We start from the raw sequence: 25,334 nt of genomic DNA on the forward strand, positions 1-25,334 counted from the left end.
CAGCTGTGAGAAAGACAAGGCAGTAAGCAAAGGTAATGTTGCAGGAGAGCCCAAACATGTTAGGGCTGTGAAGATTAAAGATCTCTCCAAGCCCATTGTTTCCCATTTCACCTCTGACGGCCATTACTACTTTAATCTCAAAGATGGTTTTCCGAACTGATACATCAGAAAGACTACAGAAACCAAAATGATCCTGCAGCTAGGTTCACACCTTCCACATTCTCTTAACGACAGACTACTTTTCTTCTAAACTTTCTCCATTCATTTAACACCTCTCTACACCTATTCTGACTTCACACCTCTTGATTGGCCTCTCTTTCTGTCCCCTGCTTCCGCCTCTCGCTTCTCCTCTCTCCCGGCCTTTGTTCTCCCGCTACATTACTTTTGCTTACTGCCTTGTCTTTCTCACATCTGAAGAAGGCTCCATGGCCAAATTGTTGCGTTTTCTTCTTTTTTTCCAGCATGGAATAAACCTATTACATGTTTTTTTTTGTTCTAATGTATATCACTTTGAAAACTGCTTTTTAATTTGTACATGGCATGACATCAGAAGTGGCCCCTATGAAGGCTATCCTAAACATATAAAAAGCAGTGACTCAGATAACTCCAGAGAGAAGCTTATTTAGGGGGAGAAAAAAATCTATATTATAAACTATATTTCTGAGGCTGTTGCAATGTATAGTATTTGACAAAACTGTTAAACTGAAAAATGCAGTGTATATAGACCTTTGACTTTCCTAAGCATCCGATACAAGCTGAACAGAATGCAGGAGGAAGTAGTCTTTGAAACAGATGGGCTACCAAAAGGTCAAGGTATTTATTTCAGTAATGAAGACTGTCTATCTACATTGTGGGCAATCTGCAGCTAAATGTATTTTTTTTTAATGGCTGAAAATAGATTTCTAAAGGTGAAGACAGATTTTGAGTAGCCATCACATACATATTCCACATGAGGGAGTATATGTAAGGTCATTTAATTATTTTTTGTAAATTAATAACTCAGGGGAACAGACTTACTTTCTATATGTACTATCATTAGTAGTTTGTGCAAGGTAAAAGGGAATATTTGTAACATTTAAAAGAACAAATTTATTCTTCTCATATCAGTCATTTTAAATTGCCGTCACTTTAAATGGCAAGTTTCTGAACCTTATAACAATACTGTACACCTTGTCCATGATGCTTTTTAAGTAAGCTGGACTATTTATACACTTGGATTGTTAAAAACTGCACAGTAATGGAGTCTTGTACAACTATAAATGACACTGAAAAGATCACAGGGAAAACAACAGCACACCACAGAGGATGCTAATATCAATTTTATGCCAGTGGGAACAGTTCGATGTGGTGTAAAATTGCCTGCACAATTCAGTTGCATACTGTTATTTTCCATGGAAACGCATCTCCAAGCTTCTAAACGTACACAACATAACTGTTCCACCATGCATACTGTATATTCAAAACATACTGGTTTGAATAGACCAACTAAGTTAAGCACGTACTGTATATATTAATATGAGTATGAGTTGTTCTTTGTACAATGCACTAATAAGCATTCATTGCAATAATACATTACCATTCATAAGCTTGTTAAATTATGTTGTTGTACTCATAAGCTAAATTTAAGCTCCAAAGTCTTCATTACAGTGGCACAGGGATCTTATATTCCTGGGTTTTGAACAAAAACTGGTAAGATACTTTATTTGCTTCCAATGTGCCTACAGTGTTATATAGCTGAATTCTTCAATGCAAATGGCCATATGGCCAGAAAATTATAAAATATTTTTGCACTCTAAATGGATAGCACTCCTCTTTTTCTCAAAGCAGTGTCTGATTTAATAAGATTAAGTGCTTTTGAATACTGAAACAGGTTTATAAATCTTTTAGACTGATTCCAAGTATCTAGTTACAGCCTCAATCAGTTTTAATAATTTTATTCTAATCTTCATGGCTGTTTTCAACGTGATAAGGAATTCAGCAGTAAAGTGTTATAGACATCTACTGTAAGTCAACTTATTTGCTTTCTTACTTTACTGTCAGAATTGCATGGTGCAAATAATTTTTTAAGTTGTCTGCTTCTCCAGGGATATATTATGTACTGGAGGAATATATACTTAAGTAATATTTTCTGCAACACTTACTGTATCATCCAAAATTGCAAATAAGCAAATTAACACTGACAAAGCCAGCCATATCACAGAATTCTATCTGGTGATTGCAAAATTAAACTATAAGGTTAGAAATACAACACACAATAAACCCATTTTCTCGTGAGAGCTTCCAGCTCCTTGTCAAGCTATTATTAGTATTACTGTTAGTAGCTATTATTTTATTGACTTCAGAAATCTTTTCTGAAAATGTAAGCACTCTGATATTGAGTATTCTTGAACTAGGCTTTCTTATGCTTTCATAATTGGTGTATTAAAACAGAACAAATCCTGCATTTTATATAGAATATATATATATATCCTACAAATAATTGCCACCTGCGCTTTGTATCAGATAAGAGGTAATCTGTAATCTTATTTCACTGCTTAAATTAAAGTTGCATATAATGCAGGAGCAAGTAAAACACCAAGAAAATTAGGTGTTATCTAATGAACAAATAAAACCCCATACAATACTTCACTCATTAAACTGCCTCTAGATTTTTATCAGAACTTTAGATCATAAGGTGCTGCACAAAACCAGTAAACGGAAGAAAAAAAAACATTGGGTTATCCTAACCACAATAAAACACCTTTTACGGCTTCAGCAAAATTAATAATTTTGCTTCAGGCAGTCAAAAAAGTCTTTTTAAAACTTAAAAGGAAGCACTTCTTGCTTTAGTGGCACTTTCCACTTAAATCCTCTGGGTTTAAGAATTTTCAAAAACAAAAATTCAAGAAAAAATTACTGTATTTTGGGTCACTCAATGAACTGAAACTGTTTTGACTGCAAAGGTCCTTTCCAGTGAGTACTCTGTTATATAAATGTTGTTTTGCATATACACCTAAATTAAATTTAGGTTATTATTATTATTATTATTATTATTACTACCAGTCGTAATAATATTTAATATTTATTAATTAACCATACTATTTTTGCACTGTTCCAATAATTACTTTGCACTGTTTTTGTCCTGTTATATTTTCGCAGTTTGTGGAATTATGCACAGTTTTGATTACATGTTATTTATGTTATGTTATTACATGTTACTGTTATTACTATTGTGTTACTGTCTATTGTGTTATCTTCTGCCCTATTTATATAATGCACCTGAGTGACTAATGAGAAACACTTTTCATTATACTAAGCACCTGTGTAAGTTTAATGACAATAAAGTTGAATTGAATCCAAAATTAAATTTAGGCTTTATAGTTGATAATATCAAAATAAAATTGAGGATACTTTTGTCCATGATTTTTAATTGTAAAAAACGATAGAATTACGCGATGGGGTCTCAGTCTGCAAAGATTTCAATTTCAGACAGTCTATAGACCCGGAAGGAAACAAGGAAATGTAGACGCCCTCTCCCGAATGCACTGTGTGTTTTTTTCTAGATTGCCCGAGGTCGGGGCTGATCTCAGGGGGAGGGAATGTAAGAGGACACGGGGAAGGGTCATCTCTAACAGGTATTTCCGAAACGAAACGCTGAAAATGCTAGAGATGGACCTTAGCGAGATGGCGGACAAAAAGAATCAGCTGACCAGTAGATGGAAAGGGTCTACCTTAAGAGACAATGAGACACAGCTGAGACGCATCAGGAACCGGGATATAAGTGGCCCGGAGGCAGTGAACAGGGCGGAAGCCGGGAAGGTGAATGCGTTTTGGGGGAAAAGAGTGGAAAGAGGTGCTTGTTACGGATGGGGCTAAGGAACAACGAACGACTGCAAGGAGAAAGGTTTATGATTTTGGATTACGGACACTGGTTTAGGATACATCGCGGATTCTTTATTACGGACTTTTGGAACTCGGAACGAATCAGGACTAAGGGAATGGATAACGGACTGTGTTGGAAGATACGCCACAGATCTGAGGACAGTAAAGTGTGGTGTAAGTACTACCTTCGTTTACATAAACTATCCCCCGGAGACACCACAGTGGGTACGATCACAAGTTAAGTATTTATATATTCAGAAGAAAAGTAACAAGATAAGCTTGTATGATATATTAATGCAGCAGCACAAAATGGCTTAGCATTAAACTGTTCCCTGGTAACAAACTTTTTGCATGATTACCGTTTCTGTGCCAAACGCTCTATCGCCAAGTACAGCCTAGCCCTCATTACACACCAATGTTTAAGTGAAAGGCTTGGTGTTGTTCACAGCACTGGTTCCATGAAAAGGAATGCCTCATGAATGACTCAGTACTGAAGTCTATACCAAATCAGTCCTATGGGACCCATGTACATCATCTTGGGGCTGGACCTCTTCTTTTGAAGGCTTCATGACAGGCTACTCCACTGTACTGTATGTCATTTAGCAGAAAATCTGCTGTGAGACACCATAAAGGGTGGATGTGTGCATTTATTTTTAAGGAACTGCAGTTGTAAAGACAAATGAACTTTCCTTTTTCAGGATGAAATCCAGTCATCTCCCACTTTGTCACAGGCATGCCGTAAAATCAATAGGAAGTTTGCACTGAGTGTGCACTTGGTGAATAGCAGAATGCAGAATGCACATTCAGGTCCCATGATGTTGCTGAACAGAAGACCACCAATAGTGCCCTTGAGGTAAAAGACCCAAATTGAATATGCTAGATGGATCCATTGTGATAGGCATTAAGTCTTAATGATCCAGATGTCTCACCTCAAAAAATGACATGAAGAGTCACACCAGTTAGGACACAAGGAGAAGGGTAGGCTGCTCAAGGTCTATCACAACTGTTGCAAGTATGAAGGCCATTTCTGGGCAGAAAAGGTGGGGTTACCATGGTACCTTCAGAAGAAGAACGGCCCACAGGAAGGAGAACTTGAGATTAAAAGAAGACATCATGCCTAGGAGAGCCTGAGCAAGGAAGAGGATGCTCTCACTGGTACATTACAAGGCACCTTATGCTGGTACCTGAAGAAGTCTGAAGTGTATGTCTGAAGTCCAAAAGTGGACCACCATTGCCATTGCAGAGGCAGCTTTGCAAGGGACAATGCAAAAGCATCCGTGACACTACTGATATATGGCCTGGTAGCTGGTGGAAGGTCTGAATAGTGAGGGACACAATAGTGGGTTTGCTCAGGAACTAAACAATGCAGGTACATTGTGGTCATTACGGCCAAGCTGTCACCACTGCAGAGTCTGGGAGACCACATGATACTACAGAGATAGGATTAGGTCCAGTTCCATGGAACCACAGTTTCCATTACTGCCTATCTGCTGAGTTCATGCTGGGCTCCTGAAGCACTGGGAAAATACCGAATTAGTTGTACTGTATCTGTCTAGCAAACTGTACTGAAAAGGTTCTTTCTTCATGGACATGTTGTTCTAGATTCTGTTGCAATTTTCTCTACACTGCTGATCCCAGAATTTAGGATTATACATCCTCATCACTGGGTATCTGACCAGGAATACAATTTCAACAAACATTTATTTTAGCATATTTGGCTTCTTTACAAGGCTGTACATTTATTCAAAGCTTCCAAGAATTTTGTTAAAATAACCAATTATGCTTTGATTTTTTTAAATAGAAACTTACATATGCCAAAAAATATACTGTACGGTACCATATTTTCAAAAGAAAATTATATTGGGCAGTATTCCTATTAAAAATAAATGTAGCAGCTGTCAGCTTATTTAAAGCGTACTCCTTTGATTTAGTATGTTTTCTTTTTGAATTGATATTAGATGTAAAGTGAGCTTGGTTTTTATGGAATATATGTTTAATATTTCATGAGCTGCCACAGAAAGGTGCATGTGAGCATTTACTCATACCAATAAACACATGAATATTCTATTTCAAATTTATCCGCAGATATTTAAATGTATACATAGTAAATATAGTAAAATTCCAGTTCATACCAATTTTATGCTGATTGAACTTTCTACAGGTAGAACAGGTATGAACCTGTGAAAAGCAGTCATTATATTGTGACACAAAGTGTGGATACATTCACAACCATACCTTCACTACTTTATATTAAACTTAACATGACATTATGTTCACCCCCAACAAAGTTTATAACCCTTAAGATGTTTCTCATAAATCTGTTTTTAAAAACAAAAAACACCAAATTTTAGATGTAGCTCATTCATCCATTTTGAATTGTGGGAGAACCAGAGCCAATTCAAGCAAGCAACCGGAGCAAAGCAGGATGCTCTGTTGACAGGAGATTGCAGATTGTAACTTATTTCTTCATTAAAATACAGTATGTACTGTACTCTGGATACTGTATATTAATTGGCTTCTTACTGTATATTAACAGGAATGTTCAAGCATCTTACTACTGATAAACGGTAAAAAAACAACTATTATTTGATGCACTTACAAAAACCTGCTGTGTGATCCTAAGAGGCCTGCAGTATTAACAAAAAAGAAAAAGGACAACCCACTTAGTCTTTCAGGGCTCATTGGTCTCCTAAACACCTAAGTAGTTAATGTGTTTAAGCTTATTTTTGAAAATTCCCAGCAGTTTATAGTCATGAACCTTATTTTGCATCTGCTGAATCTAATTAAAAAATAAATACCAGAATAAAAGTAATTCAACATTTTTTCCCTTACTATTTTGGAAACTTCAACATAATCCACGGTCAGCCATTTTCTACTTAGACCATAAAGATTAGGTTAATTTAAATTGCCCTCATAACTTGAGGCCCTGAAAAAAGTTAAATAATTATATTTAGGAATGGGAGGCCTTGGTATAGAAAATTATTTTGTCCTTTTTCTGGTTGCTCTGCAATACCTATAAGCTTTCAAGTGTCATCAAATCTAAATCTATACCAGTTTCTCATCTACAAATAAAACTTTTCAGAAGACCTACATTCACAGTGGTGAATCATGTGGGTCTTATACATTAGCTAGCCAAGATTCTGCTTCTCCAACTATTCTCCAACTGAATCTTCTATGCTGGCTAAAAAACTTTGTTATAAAAGCATCTTCCCCTTTATAATCATATCTTTCAAAAGTACTCAAACTGTTTTTGTCTTATTTTGCATCTTTTAGATTGCTAAACAGTGCTACAGCTGACAGTCAAGTTGTTATTGCTCAGTGTCTCCATCTTCGTATTCTATTACTTGCTTATGGGTCCTTTGGGTGAAAATGTGGAGTGGGTACCACGGAAAGTCTGGGCGGAAAATAATATTGCTGTGTTATACTGTTGGGTTCTTATTTTTTTGCTTTTGAAAACTATTAAAATCTGGTTCATGAAAAAGCCCTACATTTCCCTAAGGAAAAGTGATAAATGTTTTACAATGTTAATGCTCTGATATACTCATCTACATTTTTCTTAGCCAATAATAATGTAATTTTTTGGTACTTCCATTATTTAAGGATAAAACATTTTAAAAATGTGAACACAACGTTTCGGCCGTGGAGCCTTCTTCAGGGCCGAAACGTTGTGTTCTCTTTCTTCTTTTTTTCAGCATGGAATAAACCTATTACTTGTTCCTTTGCAGCCTACGCATGCTGACGCAGCTACCCACCATTTTAAAAATGTGACTGCAAAGTATTTTGTTTTTGATCGTGGTTTCCTCCAACTTTGAACTTATTTTATCATTAGTTTTTATGATAATTTCCTCTGTTCAATTTAGTAAGGACAGAACTCCCTGAAGCCTACTGTATTTCCCTTTTTAATTACTACACTAACCTTAGTAAATGTGACCAATGTATCTGGTACAGGTGGAATCCATTCTGTTTAAACAATTCCCACTTGTTCCAAATACATAGTAGTTAAGCAAACCACAAGTCCTCTTCATTACAATACCTTTTTTGTAATTAACTAACTTTACTTTCCTGGCTTGATTGTGATACTTACGATATTCGAATATACAGTAAGTACTCCAAGTTAAATATCTCAAATTGTAGTGCAGAACCACAAACAAAACATTCCTAAAGAGCCAAGTAGCAAAATACTAATATACTGTACCTCCTATACTTGTCAAATGGTGAGTAAGACCATCCACAAAATTCCAAAATCAATCTTAAAACCAGCTGTTAACTTTGAAGAGCTTTTCAGTAGATGATTGTTCTTTACTCACATAAAACTAGAGTAGGGAATCAGTAGTATATTGGCCATTGACTCCTCTGACTTGGTTTCAAAACGCCACTCCTTTTAGGTAAATAAAAGTTTATAGTTAATTCCCTAGGGAGTACAGTTAACACCCCAGATGAGTTTGGAGTACTAATGAAGTGTTTTGAAGAATCTAGATAGAATGCTTAACAACTGGCTAGGGTAAGCACTTGAAGTCATAGAAGCTTCAAAGCAAGAAAGTAACTATGGTGTATCCTTATTTTTCTTGGGTGTGAGACACATTGATTAAAGGAATTTTTTGTTTTACCTTGGTTATTTAATCATTTACTCTTAAGTGTTAATCCACAGTCTAGGAATAGAACAAATACATGCAGGAATAGTTCAAGAGAGAACCAGGGAAGAGACAGAAGACAGGAGAACAAGAAGAGAAAGAGAAAGGGAGGATCCAGAAAAAGAAGAAAATGCCAGATGAGAGGTCCTTGTCCAAATCATCCATAAACACCTAAATCAATTTTAGGTATTTAAGCCTTGTTAAGATAGCTTGCCATTCTGTTGTTTTTAGGAAACTCTGATTTCCCGTATAAAGAATCTGTCAGTTAAAAATGGCTTCTCCTGGTTAGTAAATGCATTTCTAGAATAGGGAGGCAGGTTTCCCCAACTAGTACCATCTAGATTTGCATAGAGACAGATTTAACTTAAGTTATATTCTGTTGGTTTAGAAGGCATATTAAATCTCCGTTGTTGACCTATGTAGGTGTTATACAGAGGAGAATAATACTGGTTAGCAGGCTGGGGTTTTCTGGTTGGTCAAGAAATTAATAGGCCTCTGGGAAGCCTTGTTTGTAAATGGTGTGACCTGTATGTTTTCTGTATATGTTGTGTATTGTTCAGTGTGTATACTTATTATTAAAGTTCATTTGTTTAACCCAACGTGCCTGATGTATTACTCAACAGAGCGCTCAGGCTCATACCAACTGCTCAGGTATATTCTTGGCAAAATCTTTACAAATTTGGGGGTGAAGGACATACCAAACCCAATCTCAAAGAGCTCAAGAAAGGGTCCACCTTACTCTTCAAACTTTAAAGACCATGATCAAAACAGTTTGAGATGAGGATGAGGACATTTCTTTGTTATGGTCTATACTGCATGAGATGGTCCAAGACCCCCTTGGTCTTTTGAACACAAAGTGTCAGTATCCCCCTGAACTTGCTCACAAAACAAGTTAGCCAAGGAAATCAAATTTAATCTTTTTATTTACCTGTAAGTGACAGCCTTCAAGGGGAGACTGATGACTTCTAACAATTTAAAAGATTCCCAAGACGACATGAAAATTTGATGCGTTAAAAAGGCTTATAGTAAATTCATCCAGGTAACAGAGTACTGGCACTTTTGCTTATCTTGAGTGATCTCATACAGGCACAGCATCTTTGATCATATGACAAAGCCAGGAAAATCAGTAAGGCTGTTTACATTTTCTCGGCCATGTGCTATGCATTCAGAAAACCATGATAAGGAAACAGAAGCAACACTCAAAGTTGTACTGTGGCTACCCTTCCAATATGTAATGTGGCATAAATTGAGGATTTTCAAATTTGGGATATGGCCTCAACAGTTAAAAATCTAAACATTCCTTTGTTATGGAAGATCTTGACAACAGGTTTCATCTTGCTAGGTTCTGTCAACAGGACGCAGCTCCTATAAAACATTATCATGCAAGTCCACTCAAGTTGTTAAAAACAATGTTGTTTATGCTGGAGAAGTAAATTAAACTCAGTTGAAGCAATTTGGGTTTGCCTAGTATTCTTGTATCAAAACCTGCCAATAGTTATAGATTTTGCACAGACCTTCGCACAGCCAATGCCTTGACTACAACTGACATGTACCCAATCCCATAAGAAGATGTCTGTATTAAGAGATGGAAAGGTCTAAATCCTATGTTTTTAAGGGATACTGACAGATTTCTCTCTGAAATGGAAAAACAAATGTCACCTTTTATGATTCCTGACAGATTATGTAATTTCAAGTAATCTGTTTGAACAAAGAACACACCTGCTACCTTCCAGCAGCACATGAATAATATTATAGCTATTATTGAGGGTTGTAAGGTTTATATTGGTCATATGATATTTCAAGTGATACCTGCAATGCACATTTGTGTCGCCTTTAAGATCTTTTTGAAAGGTTGGATATATAAACTATTAACGTAACCAAGGCTGAATGAAGGTATATACTGCTTTTTCTGGGATCTCATGTCCGAACTGGTGACATACAACCCACTGGTGCAAACCAAGGAAGCAATTATCAGCTTTTCTGAATCCACAAACTGATGTGTTTCTTGGGCATGGCTTAATATTATTAGGAGCATTGTAAAAAAATATTTGTTGTGCTGTCAACCCTTACGAAATTGCTAGTTGAGTCGGTATCGTTTGCTAGGACACGTGAATGTACAACATGTTTGACAGGGTAAAAGCCATGACAGCATATGCAGTGTTAGAGCATCTGACTTGAGTAAATCATTCAAATTATCTGTACATACTAGTGATGCACCTTCAGGTGCTTTGCTATTTCAAGAAGATTTGCAGTGAACTGACCACACTGCCTTACTTTTCAAAGAATTTCAACAAGCATCTGTGTCCATATTCCAGTACTGGAAAAAGTACCGAGGAAGGTACTGGAGATCTATTTTGAGGTGTTAGCTTTTTGGTGTACATCTGTTTATTGCTACTATTTTATGAGCTTATTTAATATATACTGATTATAATAATCCACAATCATCATTATGAATGCACAAGCATCAGAAGTTGTTGAGATAGATTCGATACAACCACAACATAAACAACTTAAACACACAACATTAGTGAAAAATCTAATCTAACTGCTGTCTTGTTTAAAGTAACCACTTTCTATATCAGCCAAGATGAGTACATGTAAATACATATTTTGGTAACCTTGATAAATGAAAGTTGAACTTTGAGATCAAGTCCCTTCATAATCACTACATTATTTAATAAGACTACTGTATGTATGTTTGTGGTCAAAACAGTGTAACAACTTTTTCTTCTTTCTTTCACAATTTCAAACTTTTCTTTATGTGGGAGAAGAGTTATAATAGGTAAGACATAATACCGATAGTTACATTTTTTTTAGTGCACATATGTAACCATGATGACCCAGATCATGCGCGACCTTAAAAGTAGCTCTCCTGGCTTACTTGATTGGAAACATTAAATCACTGAAAAATCTTCCAAGCAATCTTGTACTTTCTTTGTAGGTTGGATCAAACAGACAGAGGCCACCATTTTCTCAGACAATTGGAAAAGCACAAACTAACTTTGTGAAGGTATAATTTAGGAGTTGTGGAGTATGATTACAGCTATTAAATGTCTGTATAATGTATGATAAGGAACTTGGCGGCATCATTCCAGTTGCTGTTTTCCATATTGATTATTTTCTTTATTCTTTACAAAAAAGAATAATCGGCACATGCATTAAAAGTATTGGCCTTGTCTTGGAATGATGTTACACAGATAAAGAAACTACATGAAAGCTGTTTATATTTATCAAACAAAGGAACACCGCACTCTATTTGCAATTGTGACATCTGCTACATCCATTAAATGTTTGTTAAAAACAAAATGATTACAAATTATTTGAGGTACTGGGGAGATTGGCCAGTTATTAAAGTAGAAGGCTGTAAATTTACTTATTTCACCAATACAGTGTAAACACCTTTGAGAATAACTATGGAGGACACTCAGATTTTGCTGCCCTTTGTGTTTTACAGATTCACTTCTAATAAACTGTGGTATACTAATCCCAAATCGATAGTAGGAAGCGTTCAAATGTGATTGTTAACCAAGACTAAGACACAGGTAGGTAGCTTACTTTTCCATTGCACTATATGACTGTGACAAAACAGGTAAAAAAACACAACACAATAATAATGTCTTTGACCAAAAATAAAATGTGATGTACGAACAAATAAGTACATGTTGTGCAGTAAACATCTCATTGCAGAAATGTTCCAAGGTGAACTGTATGCAGAGGTAAAAAGTAATATTTGTCAGCAAAACATTCTTGCAGTCAAGAGCAATATTTCAACTGGATTAAAAGAGATGTATTCACAAGCCTGCTTGATTGTGATGTACAGTAGTAGGGTGGCTTCACATCACGGACCTCGTTCTGAATCACAGAATAAGTTGCTTTGGATATCTAGAAATTTAGCCTATTTTGTCATGTAAATTGGAGGTTTTACACATTACTGTGAACATTTTACTTTCATTGTGGTTTGAAATGCACTCATTAATGGCGATTCCTTCTAACCATGAAATATAAAAATATCATTTCAGTTCCCCATTAAAAGAGGTATGTGGTACAGTGAGTTACAGCAGCTGGGGAAAGGTTCAGCAAAATAAATATCGTTCTCTTCATGCCCAAGTACGTGTGAAAATATAAAAATCTGTGGCCTGAGTATATGGTAAAATATTACCATTCTAGTCTAATTGGTGGAAAGAACAACGAACGTAAAAAAAAAATACCGTATGCCAAGTTCCATACAAGTTAATAACAATAATTCATGTGAGTTAGTCTGTTTACCGGACTCCTGTTGCAGCAAACTGAATTCTAATTGGTAACCATAGGAATAATTATACTACTGAACACTAAGCTTGATTACAGTGGTTACTCACCAGGCTTCGAGTTCCAAAATTAAAGACCTTTCTCCAACTTAATTAAGCTTCAAAAATTCTTTTTCTGATCTACACTGATTTACTTGCCCTGCATTACTATGCAGCACATGAGATCCTCAAATCGTCCTTGTAACTCCTGTGACTAAGAGAATTATGCCTGGGAGACAATCCTACAGCCAACATTGCCAAATAAGTGTGTATGATGAAGAAAAACAATGCCTAGATGGAAAAGCTAAGAAAGTAGCCTGATTGTAATAAGATTAAAAAACATTATTACATTGTAGAATGGACACATTATTTAATACTTTTTCTTGAGACAGAAAAACCTTCCAAAACAATGCTTTTGTGATCCGTTTCTAAACCACACGCCTAAATACCACACTATTATTAATCCTAAAAAATAGAAAAATGAGAATCTATTTAAACAATTAAAATTATTAAAAAACTATTAAAACTAGAAAATGTATATTAAAATATATAAATTTAAAGTATATAAAATATATAAATAACATACAAAACTTATATGTTAAAATGTTATAAAACATTATAGTGCTAGATTTTCATCTCCTTTAGGGTATAAGAAGCAGTAAAATACAATGAGGCAGCACAGAAGTACAGTGCTTAGCATTGTTGCCTCACAGCACGGGGTCCTGGGTTCAATTACTTGGGTGCTATCTGCCTGTAGTTTGTATACTCTCTCCGTGTTTGCTCTAGTTTCCTCCCCTAGTCCAAAGAATTAATTGGCTTCTTGAAAAAATTGTCTCTGCCCTGCAATGGCCTGGCATTCCGTTCAGGGTGTATCCTGCCTTGTGTTTGTTGCCTGCTGAGTTAGGCTCCTGTGTCCCCCATGACCTCGTACTGGATAAAGAGATTAGAAATTGAAGGATAGCTTAAACACAACGAGAATTCATGGCTCTTGCCAAACAAAGCTCTTCTACATATTGTTTTTCCAATGTGAGGGAGATTCCTCTGGTTTACCTTTAAACTTTTGGAAAGAGACAAGCTCTCTTTATATTTTATGGTTGCATAAAAAAGTAAACTGCTCTCTCAAATAAACTCAAAAAGACTATGTTTTAACTAATATAGCATAAACCTTGGATGTTGCAAGACAAGAAATACCTTCAGTTCATAAATCATTCATTTTGCCCCAAGAAATAAAGATAAAGGACTTGAAGACAACTAAATTTGCAGTTCTTTTTTAAATTGAAATACAGCTTTGGCTCCACAGACCTTTGCTTCACAATCATTTTCATCTGTGTATCCAGCACTATTATTGTGTTTTGTGGCTGAACATGTAAGTCTCATCATATCTATAATGCATATTTAGTCTGCTTGTTTTACATAAATTACTAAAGAGCATTAAGGTTTTGAATCATGATTGTGCAGTTTGTTACAAGGTACTTAAAGCAAACGTTTTTCTTGGCACGCAAAGTGCTGACGCAGTTTTACTTCAGGAAAATCATTATCTAAATCATTAGAATTTTTAAAAATCAGAGTCATCCATTTTCGTATATCCTTAGGTGTTGGGGATAATGAATTTTAAACGATCCCACTATAAAGACAGTACAAAACACTCCCACCCCCCTTTAAACTATAAACCAGCAATGCATGCTCTAAAAATATGTGTTCAATGTTGTACACTTTCACAAAAGGTTAATTTGATCAGTAAGAGCCATATTACTGTAGGTAAGATACTTCCTGCCTTTTATATACACAAAATAATTTCACTTTAAAATTCCAATCAGTTCAAAAACAATTATTCTTTTAATTCTACTATTAAATTATTCTGTCTGTTCCATATGTAAGAAAGAAACAGAAATGTTATCCAATAAATCTGAAAATACTGTAGCTCCTTGAAAAACTATTTTTTGCTTTTCTACCATAGTAAGACACAGAAGCATAGCTAAAGCATGCATTACAAAGTGGCTGGGTACAGCATCACAGGTGATGATTAGCCTGAACCCAAGTGCAAGAAACCTGTAAGCGGTGGACTTGCCCAGAGAGAACCAACTTGCCGGGATATGAGTGATCTGGGATGGAGGAGAAGTACAGTGCGTGTAAGGGAGAATGATAGATTTCTGCCCAAACGGCTTATTCAGCCCAGACCAGACAGTAATGAGAAAGAGAAAAGCAAAGATGTGACAGTCTGAAAGGAAGCCAGCTGTCCACATCCCAGGAGAAAAAGGCTGACATGGAAAAGTTCCTGCTGTCTGAGACATACCCCACCTCAACCTGTCAATCAGAATCAGGGAGACTCAGCTTTGGGACAGAACCAACTGCCCAACACACCAAAAAAAGGGGACTACACTGAATTGGTGGAAATAGTCTTGGATGCAGGCAGGCAGACAAGCAGACTGTCCAGCGGAGCAAAGATTGGCACAGGAGCCAGTGATTCAAGGCACACACTCAAATGGTGTGTTACCTCCAAAACCAGGCAAAGTGTGCACTGACAGCTTGGTCTCTCAGGTACACCACTCTGACAGAAGCATTCAGATGTGAATAAAATCAGATACCCAGGCACCTGGATCAACCCAGGGAGACACCTGCTAGGGACGGGTGACAAAACCCATCCTTATTTCCCTCTCATCTTTCAGAGCCTCAGGTCAGCACAGCTGCATGGAACAGACCCTGTTAGAGCCCAAGAACAAAGGCTACTGGAGCATCGGAGCGGAAACGTATTGCCAGGCTCCCAAGGAAGAACACAGAAGGCTCTGCTGGGGCACTGGTAGGTGACTAGGATCAGGAAAAAATAGAAAAAGGAAAAAGTAACCCAGAGAGCCTGAGAAACAGAAGGTGAGAGAAAGGAAAAAAAGAGTCCTAAAGGTCTAAAGAAAAAATGGCTGGCCTAGAGAGAAGCTAGAAAGATGGCAGGAATGAGTGCAGTCGGAGAGAAGACTAATGTGCGGGACTCACTACAGAACAGGGATGAGGCTAAGAGGCTAAGCAAAGGTTGACTGCAGGAATAGAGCCCTGGGCAGACTCCTGGGTTGGAATGATCGGGGAAGAGGAAGCCAGTGGGATAAAGTCCAGTGATCCAGGGCGAAGTTCAGGATCCACCAAGCACACTCAAGTATGGCGTGGAGTGTGGACTTAGAACCTAAACTGGAGCTGCAGTGCAGGACAAACTGCAGACTTGAACTAAAGCTACAGCGCAAGCAGAGAAACAGAGTGGGCTTAAGAAGTGCAGGATGTTTCAGCAGAGAAGGGGGAGGGTAGTTTGTAAAGAGCCCTGAAGAATAGGACCCTGGATGCTAAGCCCATCGACCGGCTCTTTGGGTGTTGCGCACTCGACCTAGGGGAGCTGTTGCCGAGCTGCCAAAAAAAGGGGGATGCATGGGTCAAGTTTACCAATTGATATGTATTAAAGTATTAAAACTATAAAATATAATACAAAATAACTACTATAATTTATGGCTATACAAATGGTTTAATTTTGAAAGAGAAACTGGAAACACAATTTTAAGAGTTATGCCCGATTCCATATTGAATGATAAAACTCAACAATGTCATATTATACAGTGTTTAAACTAAGGAATAATCCAGGTTTTACCTTTGTAAAAATAAGAAATACACTTCGAAGTAGTTCCTCTGACAGCATGCTAATACAGGTTATTATTATTCTTAGTGCAAAGTAGCATACATTGTTACAAGTCCTCCCACAGCTACTCATTCTCAAAGGATTGAATTAACGGCAAAAAAAAAAGTTGAGAAATTTTTGAAAGCAATAGACCAGAATAAATGAGCAAATAACAAATAACTTGTGACATATACACATTATTATTGGCATAGTGCATTAAATAAATAATGTAACCTCAGATAAGCATCCATCACCTGCCTCATCAAATTTAAATTACAATATCCTAATCTATGAAAGATAAATGGCAACATCTGTTTCAATGTATCCAATTTAAAATACAATAACAAGCTCGTGAACAGAACAGATAATAAGGCAGTAAAGTGAAGACGTATTAACATTTACCGCAGAAAGAAAATATAATGCACATTTATGCCATTCTAGTACCAAAGACAACTGGAAACTCAAATTTCAAAGTCTACTAATATATACTAGATGTTTTTATCAAGCAGAAACAGCTGTTACCTGCTCTACTTCACTAATTGACTAATGTTGTCTTTTTAAACATTGGGGTTAAAAAGGTGAAGGCTATTGACATTTTTACAGATGAATGAAAAGACCCAGTGTTGTTTCCTTCATGATCCTCCTGTAAGACTTTAGTTAGCACATTCAGCAGACTCTTCACGATTGACAAGATTCCTAGATACTCTGAATCCAAGAAATCCGAATGAGACATCTGGGACTAATCAATAGCCCATACAGTATGTACCAATCCTATTCTGTAACATTCAAACAGAAAGTGTAGCCTATATCCTTTTCTTTTTTCATGGCATTCTTTATACTTTTTAATTATTAAATACATTTATGTTGCACAATTATTTAAACTCATGTAGCCCTGAAACACCTGTTATCTGACTTCCAAATACGTAACAAAGAATAGTACACTATATCAATTAAGTCACTCTTAACCTTTATAGACACCACTAAAAATGCACACATAGCCATTGTCCCTTAACATACACAGCTCATTTACTCCAATTCTCAAAGCATATGACTCACCCCTGCACACACATCCAGGCAGGAAATAATATACTTTATCCATATAAATCAATTTAATAAATTCTGAAATGTGGACTTAAATCAAGCAGCATGGTGCCGCAGGGGTTAGCATTACTCCATCCCTGGGTTCAATTCAATAGTGTGTATGTTCTTCCCATGTTTTAATGGGTTTCCTGTTTCTTCAGGGAAAACTGGCCCTACAGTAGGTGTGAGTGTGCATGTCTGTGTATCTGCCCTGTGATAGACTGGTGTCCCATCTAGGGTGTGCCTTGCCTTGTGCCTGTTGCTTGCTGGGAGAGGTTCCGGCTCCACTGCAGTCCTAAACAGGAAAAAGCTATTCAAAATTGTATGGATAGCTGAACTTAATCAATTCAAAATGTCTTCATGCATACTATACTGTTAAACTATTTAAATATTCAATTACTTTCCTTGTATTCAGATCCATCCATTCCAGTTACAGCTACAGCAACAGCAATACAAGTATATACAAGCATTCTAGTTACAGCAATAAAAAAAATGTATCATACCTGAATATGGCCTAAAGCTTACATGCTTACAAATGGCTACAGAAAATCTGCATTTGAATATGCGTTCTGAACTTTGTATAATTAAAAGGATTAACAAGGAACAGCTTAAAGTCACACACTTTTCCCCTGACAACACAAAATCTCCAAATTAAAAAAAGGCCATGTTGCTTACAAAAAGCTGTGAGTTAACTTGTACCTACTAAGCAAAACTAAGAGCTGTAGTGCATTATTCAAAAAATCAGGATCTCATAATTAGATTAGGGATCAAATATATCCTAAAAATGTTAAAGAAATAGCAGTAACATTAATGTTAGAGTAATACCTCCATAACTGTGTAATATAATGAGTCATATCACAATATTCACAAATACAAATGCACTCAAAGGTTTTTGCTTCTGTTGTTTATTTCTGGAAGTCATAGGTATAACTGTCCCACAAAGGAAATTAAGGCAGTAAGACTCAAAAGGACAGAGATACAGTAATAACTACTGACTTGACTCAAGCTTCTAAGACCTTTTTTTCTCCAGCCAGAAGCTGTGCACTGTGATTGTGCAGAAGTGCTGTCTTAGGCAGATAAGGAGCTCAAATTAACCTAGTGAGTCACACTGCCTGGAGGATCACCTCTTAAGGCTTTTCACGTTTATCTTGTAAATTTAGAATCTCAAGATTCAGTTTTGCTGATTTCAGGAGGGCAGTAGGTTCCAAAGAAAGCAAAAAGAAATTTTCAACCTTAAAGAAGCTCTGTAAACTTACTTATAAGTATGCTCAATTAGTTCATCAGCTTTCCCCACAGTTAATTTTCTGTAAAACTTTTTTCTAGTCAACTCAGAAAAAGTTTGTAAATATGTTTTTAAATGTATAACATTTAAGTAAAAACAAAATTTTAGAATAAAACGAAAACGGGCATATATTCAACTATACTTTTCTATTTGAAATATGCATCTGTACTGTATGTACAGTATGTGAAAACATGCTTGTAACCCAGTGAGTGTGGTTAACACATAGTCCAAACACTGAGTGACAGCTGATATTTGCCATGGTGTTGTGTTAGTGTGCCTATTTTGTGTAGGTGGCACCTTGAGAGACAAGGACACAAAGATGGCAATACTAGTGCCCCTAGGACACAAAGATGGCAATACTAGTTCCCCAGGTTCCATGCAAAAAAACTCTCTCTAAACATATAAATGCATCTGTACACCTAAAAAAGCCGAACGTTGTGACTACTGCTGGCATCTTTTCTCCCAGGATGTTGTCTCTGTTCCATTCTCTTCTCTCAGGAAGATACTTCTTCAAAGGATGATCTCTTTCCTTTCCCAGTCAGCAGATTATCTTACAGGCTCTGGCTTCATCTTTTAATTCGGATGCGGTGCATTTCCAGAGAGCACAAATACACTTCACTTCTTGGTCCTCAAATAGTAACCCTACCAATCATTTTCTACTAATTTCAGGACTGGGCAAACACCTGGCAAATAAAATTTAATGTAGATAAGGGCAGGATGTTGCCTATAGGAAACAACAACAAACCACAACTATAAAATAAGAAAGACTTAGGTATTTACAGTGCCAACAGAAAGTTTGTAAACGGCCAAATATACTGTAGATATGTAAATTTCAGTTTTCCCAAGATAGACAGACGTCTTGAAAAAAACATGCCTGTATATATCCAACAGGTTTTATAGTATCCAGTTCCATATCTCTTGGAACAGTACAATATATCAATTAAATGATTAAATAAACATTAATCATTAAAATGAACAACTAAAAAAACATTTACAAGGAGACCGGATTAAAGTATTCAAAATTCTTAAAAGTATCAATAAAGTCAATAGATTCCTTCATGTTCAACAATGAAACAAACCAGAAGACAAGCCATCATTATGTGCAAATGCACTTTGTTTACCAGTCACTTTGTTGTAGCTTATTCCCTGACTTTCCTCAAGAAACATATGGATCAGACCCTTGAGTCAATAAGGTACTTGAAAAAAAAACAAGCTTAATGGCCCAAATATAGGAAGCTCTTATGACTGAATGGTCTGGTGATGGCGAGTGGTAGATCATTCCCCACAACCTTCAGGGAAATGGCATCCCCGAAAAGATCTGCACTTGTTTGTATCTACTGCTAAAAAAAGTTTGTGAACCCTTAGGAATTATATGGATTTCTGTATGAATGACTCCTAAAATTGCAGTTCATGTATATTTTTGGGATGTCTGGCTTCAACGGCCTGCTTCAGACACCACAGCATTTCAATGGGATTGGGATCCAAGTCAGGACTCTGACTTGGCCATTCTAAAATACTGATTTCTTTTCTTTTTGACCCACTCTGTTGTTGATTTATGCATGACAACTTCTTTTGAGTTTTAGATCACAGACAGACACCCTGACATTCTGCTGTAGAATATCTTGATACAACTTGGAATTCATTGGTCCCTCAATGATTGCAAACTGTCCCGGCCCTGAGGCAGCAAAATCAGCCCCATACCATTATACTTCCTCCACTATGTTTGAGGTTTTTGTAATGGTACAGTATGCAATGTTTTGTTTTTTCCCCAAACCTTAACGCTGTGTACATTTACCAAAAAGTTCAACTTTTGTCTCATCTGCCCACAGAACATTGTTCCAGTTGTGCTGTGGAACATCCAGGTGGTCTTTAGGAAACTCGAGACGGGCAACAATGTTTTTTTTTGGAGAGCAGTGGTTTCCGTAGTAGTAACCTGTGGTACTACTGTGGTAACCTCCCATGAACATCACTCTTGTTCAGTGTTTTTCTTATGGTAGACTCATGAAAGCAGATGTTATCAAGTGCTAGAGATGCCTGCAGATCCTTAGCTGTCACCCGAGGGTTCTTCGCCACCTTTTTGAGGATTGTACAGCATGCCCTTGCACTGATCTTTGTAGGACGCCCACTCCTAGGGAGAGTAGCAATGGTGCTGAATTTCTTCCATATGTAAACTATCTACCTAACTGTGGACTGATGGAGTCCCACATCTTTAGAAATCCTTTTTTTAACAGTTTCCAGTCTTATGAGCTTCAACAACTCTTCTTTTGAGGTCCTCTGAATTCTCTTTTGATCCGGCCATATTGCACTTCTGTTGAGAATTCTGTTGAGAAGAACAGGTAACCAAAATTGTGTGATTTTTTTATATAGCAAGGCAGGTCAAACCCACACCTGAATTGATTGTAACACCTGACTCATTGATTGAATCCCTGATTCCAATTTCCCTCTTTTCAATATGTAATTATCCTAGAGGTTCACGTATTTTTCCATCAATTACCTGGATTTTTTAAACCATTTGTTCAATAAAGATATGTTGTGTGTGTTGTTTGTTAAATAAGACATAGCCTTTATTTATTATGACTTAAATTAAGATCAGATCACATTTTAGGAGCCAATCATGCAGAAATCCAGATAATTCCTAAGGGTTCACAAACTTTTTCTCACAAGTGTACCATCATACTGTACCTTATATGTTGTTTCACCAGTTCTTTGAATACAAACATTTCAAGACCACTTAGAACCCGGTCTTTATCGTCCTAAAAAAGGAACACTTCTGAGGACGTGCCAAAGTGTGACTCCTTATTGTTATTACTATCAATACTACAGCTGCATGTTCAATGCCTGAAGTCAATAACCCTAAACTGAGATTTCAAAATGCGAAAGGCAAGCAACCATCCTGAACCGTGCCTTGTTTAAGTCACGTTATAAAACAATTATTGAACTGAGCAGTATAACCGATTTAGCCCTTCTGAGTGATATCAAATGTTTTGACTTAGACATACAGTACCACTGAATAGTTCAGATGCTTTTAAAGGAGGAGGGAAAGGTCTAGGATATAGGTTGTAATATTACATGGCCTACTTACAAGTTAATTGATTTCATGTGTCAACGTCAGTCAGGTACAACTGAATAATATCTAGAGAGCAAAGGAAAACTAAATCGGTCACTTTTTTCCAAAGCAGGAGGCAATTCTTATAAGGTGACATCAACAGTGGAATGACCAATGCAAAATTAGGTATATTCCTATTGACTGCAATGTATGTCTACTTAATTTGCTGTAGTTTAAAAGAAACAAGTGACCCTTGTTTAATCCATTAAACTGTTGTTAATATGTCCCTGCACTGATGTTGCATTCAAGATTGTAGTTAAAATTGTGGCGTGGATTGTGTGGTTGCCAGCTCCTTTCTTTATCCAACTCCTCTTAATGTTTGTGGTTTTATTAGACTTTAGGTACTAGTAGAGCTCCAGGTTAATTTTTTCTCATCTTATCTGTAGATTCAAGATTAAAGCCATCAAGACTAAGAAAAAACAAGAGCGGAAAACAAGCAGTCATAACACAAGGATGTGCCAAAAGGAAATCCATGTCAAAATAAGGGAGCAAAGAGTCAGGCAGATGATGAAAAGGATGTGCACAAATGAGTTTGCGCTTCAAAAGAAAAGCGCAACCGAGTTGAGAGAAATTACACAGGGAAAAATCGCATTCATGTTTCTGTGATGTTTACTGGTAATTATTTTGCAGCTTATGTTCCCTCCTGTTCACAAAACTTACAGGGTTAACCAAGAATGTCTATAACAGTAAATAAGCAGAAATTATGTTACTTGTTTTGCAAATGTTCTTTTCTTTGCATGTACAGAATATTATTCTCTAGCTTAGATTGTAAGTATACAGGAAATACAGTATGTATTCTGGAACAATATGTACAGTACCACTGAAAAGTTATGATTGGAGATAATTTCTGGTATAATATTTAGACATCCCATATGATCAGGAAAAGTATGAGAGGTTTTTATCTTCATTTGCCTTGACATTCCCCTGAAAAGCACAGTTCTGGAAGTACTTACCTCCCTGCCTGAGCTAAAGGAGGTAACTTACTGTATAACATGTAGAAAGGAAAATCTCCTGGCACCAATGGCATCTGTTCTGGACTCTATTTCACTAGTTGGCCCTAATTATGTCTGCTTGAAATAATATCTATTATTACCATTACTATACAGTATATCCATGTAAATGGTAATCCACAATCAGAAAGGATTTATTAAAGAGCATACTGCACTGGACACCCCTCTATATTACAATATATACACATCACCACTCCCTCTATTATATACATGACCATCACCTGTGTTTTTCAATTTTTGGATGCCATGATGTTTTTGGCTAGCTTATGCAGTAACATATACTTATAATTCTTGATCATGTGGGTTTTTAATCTGGTTTCATTAATATGAAATATACCAGCCCTTCAGAATTTATATCAACTGGTTACAAATGGCTCACTTCATTTTTTTGTCTCTAAGGGCAACTGTCAGAGATATCTCTTGCTTCTGTGGTTTGCCTGTTTTTTGAAGCCCTACCTCAAGCTGTCCATTAATCCACAATTTCTGCCCCTATTTGTATCAAGAACACACAACATTCCAAATCACATTTTGTTGATGTTATATTGTTATATGTAGGTACAGCTTCCAACACCTGCTAATGATTTTTGATTCTCTATTCAGGTTATGAAATCAATAAGGGTATAAAGTCAGCTTTACTACTTTTAAATTTAGCTATGCATAATTATGGCTGTTGTGCTGATGTTTAAATACTTCAGCTATATTATTATTTTTTGTATTTACACAATACTTCACTAGAGATATACTTCACTATTTGACAATACTAAAGATCTTTCTTAAAAGTTTCAATAGGCTTACTCAGACCTGAACAGTTGATCACATATTCCTGTCTACAAATCCCTTGGCACTGGAACAGATTACATACTACTTGAGTTTCCAAATCAATATGGAAAGTGAAGCATTAGAATATTAAATTCACCACTTGGGGTGCTAAAGCTGTGGCATTCAAGTGGTCTACATTTTACCTGTGTAAATTTGAAAGGGGAAAACACCAAGGGATGGGGCAAGGATGTGCCCATTTTTATACAATTTTGAAAATTTAATAACAACCGGTTATAAAAAAAACGATTTTATCTCTCTGGAGCATATGTAATATGTCAAAAATGTGAAGGTACAAAATAAAATATATGGAGCTATCTCCCTAAAGCACTTTAAAAAAAATAGAGCTACAAAAGGCTGAAAGAAATGTACTGGAGATAAAGAATAAGATAAACCGCTGATTCTCAAGACCAATATCTGAAGGTTGCAAGATCCAGAGATAAAAGAAAACCCATCATTTTTAGACTGAAGGAGACACCTAAAACAGCAGATAAAGTTCACTATAGACTCAAAGAAGCTGATTTATGTGGTTGTTACAGTTAAAGTGTCATTCTGAGTCCAAGGAAAAAAACACTAAATATTAAATACTGACATATTATTCACCTGCCTATTAAACTACACAGTATATCATTTTGAAGAGTAAAAATCAGCATCTGGTTCCATATCTACTGTATGTTAGGCAATAACTGCTTTAAATGTGTGACCCACTGAGCTCACCAAAATATTTGTGCAACCATTTAAGTTGCTGTATACAATAAGTTTTATCTTATTCTTGGGGTGTTATGACCTTTTGGATTAAAATCTGAAAATTGACTAATCTGTAGATTAGCTCCTCCAGTGTTTTCCACTTATGATCTGCCTTCTTCAGCTCATACCTTTATTTTTAGCTAGAAGCCTATTATAAACACAGATTTTTATTCTCCCTGAACTGCTAGGTCATAGCCTTAAAGATGCATACTGTGGATTGTTACAAAATGGACTACAAACTCTATTTTTAACTAGACTTGAGCTTTGTGATAGAAAGCTAGCTAAAAGCTAAAAGCTATTGGTTAATTATAGAATCTCCCCAAACCTCAGTTTAGAAAAAGACTCCTGTAAAGGAGAATGCAGAACAAACTTAAACTTAACAGGGGCTAATGCTGAAGAACAATAATGAATGCTGGACAACACAGCTGAAACTGGAATTATTATTTTATGGATTTTTTTTAACAGCCAATGTGGAAGTCTATGACTTCGGCTCAGGTCTTCAGACAACTCTGCCCATGGTAATGAATACTACTGACTGCATTGCCTAATTTAGTAACCAAGGCAATAAAGGTAATTTCCAGAAAGTTCTATAAACCTCATGAGGCTCTGTGCAATTACCAGCTGAACAAAAACATTAATGGATTAAATTTACAGCATTTAAAAATAACATAGAACTTCTTGTAGAAGTACTGCACAACTCTCGTGTAAGGCATCACAAAAGGTTTAAAATAGTTTAATAATAAAGTGGTCCACAGCATCAAACATTTATTTTCTTGATTAGGTTGTCAAAAACAAAGGACTTATTGCAACTGAGTAAATTACTTGGATCCATAAAGTGTATTTCCCCTTGATTTGTTAAAAACATA

General features: G+C 36.3%; 1 protein-coding gene across 4 annotated transcripts in view; it reads right to left on the minus strand.

Annotated features, from left to right (window-relative positions):
• gulp1a (GULP PTB domain containing engulfment adaptor 1a) overlaps positions 1-25,334 on the minus strand; it is a 199,755-nt gene that overhangs the window by 110,052 nt on the left and 64,369 nt on the right. The window lies entirely within an intron of this gene.

This window comes from Lepisosteus oculatus, chromosome 12, assembly GCF_040954835.1.
Source record: "Lepisosteus oculatus isolate fLepOcu1 chromosome 12, fLepOcu1.hap2, whole genome shotgun sequence".
In the NCBI taxonomy this organism is placed as follows: Eukaryota; Metazoa; Chordata; class Actinopteri; order Semionotiformes; family Lepisosteidae; genus Lepisosteus; species Lepisosteus oculatus.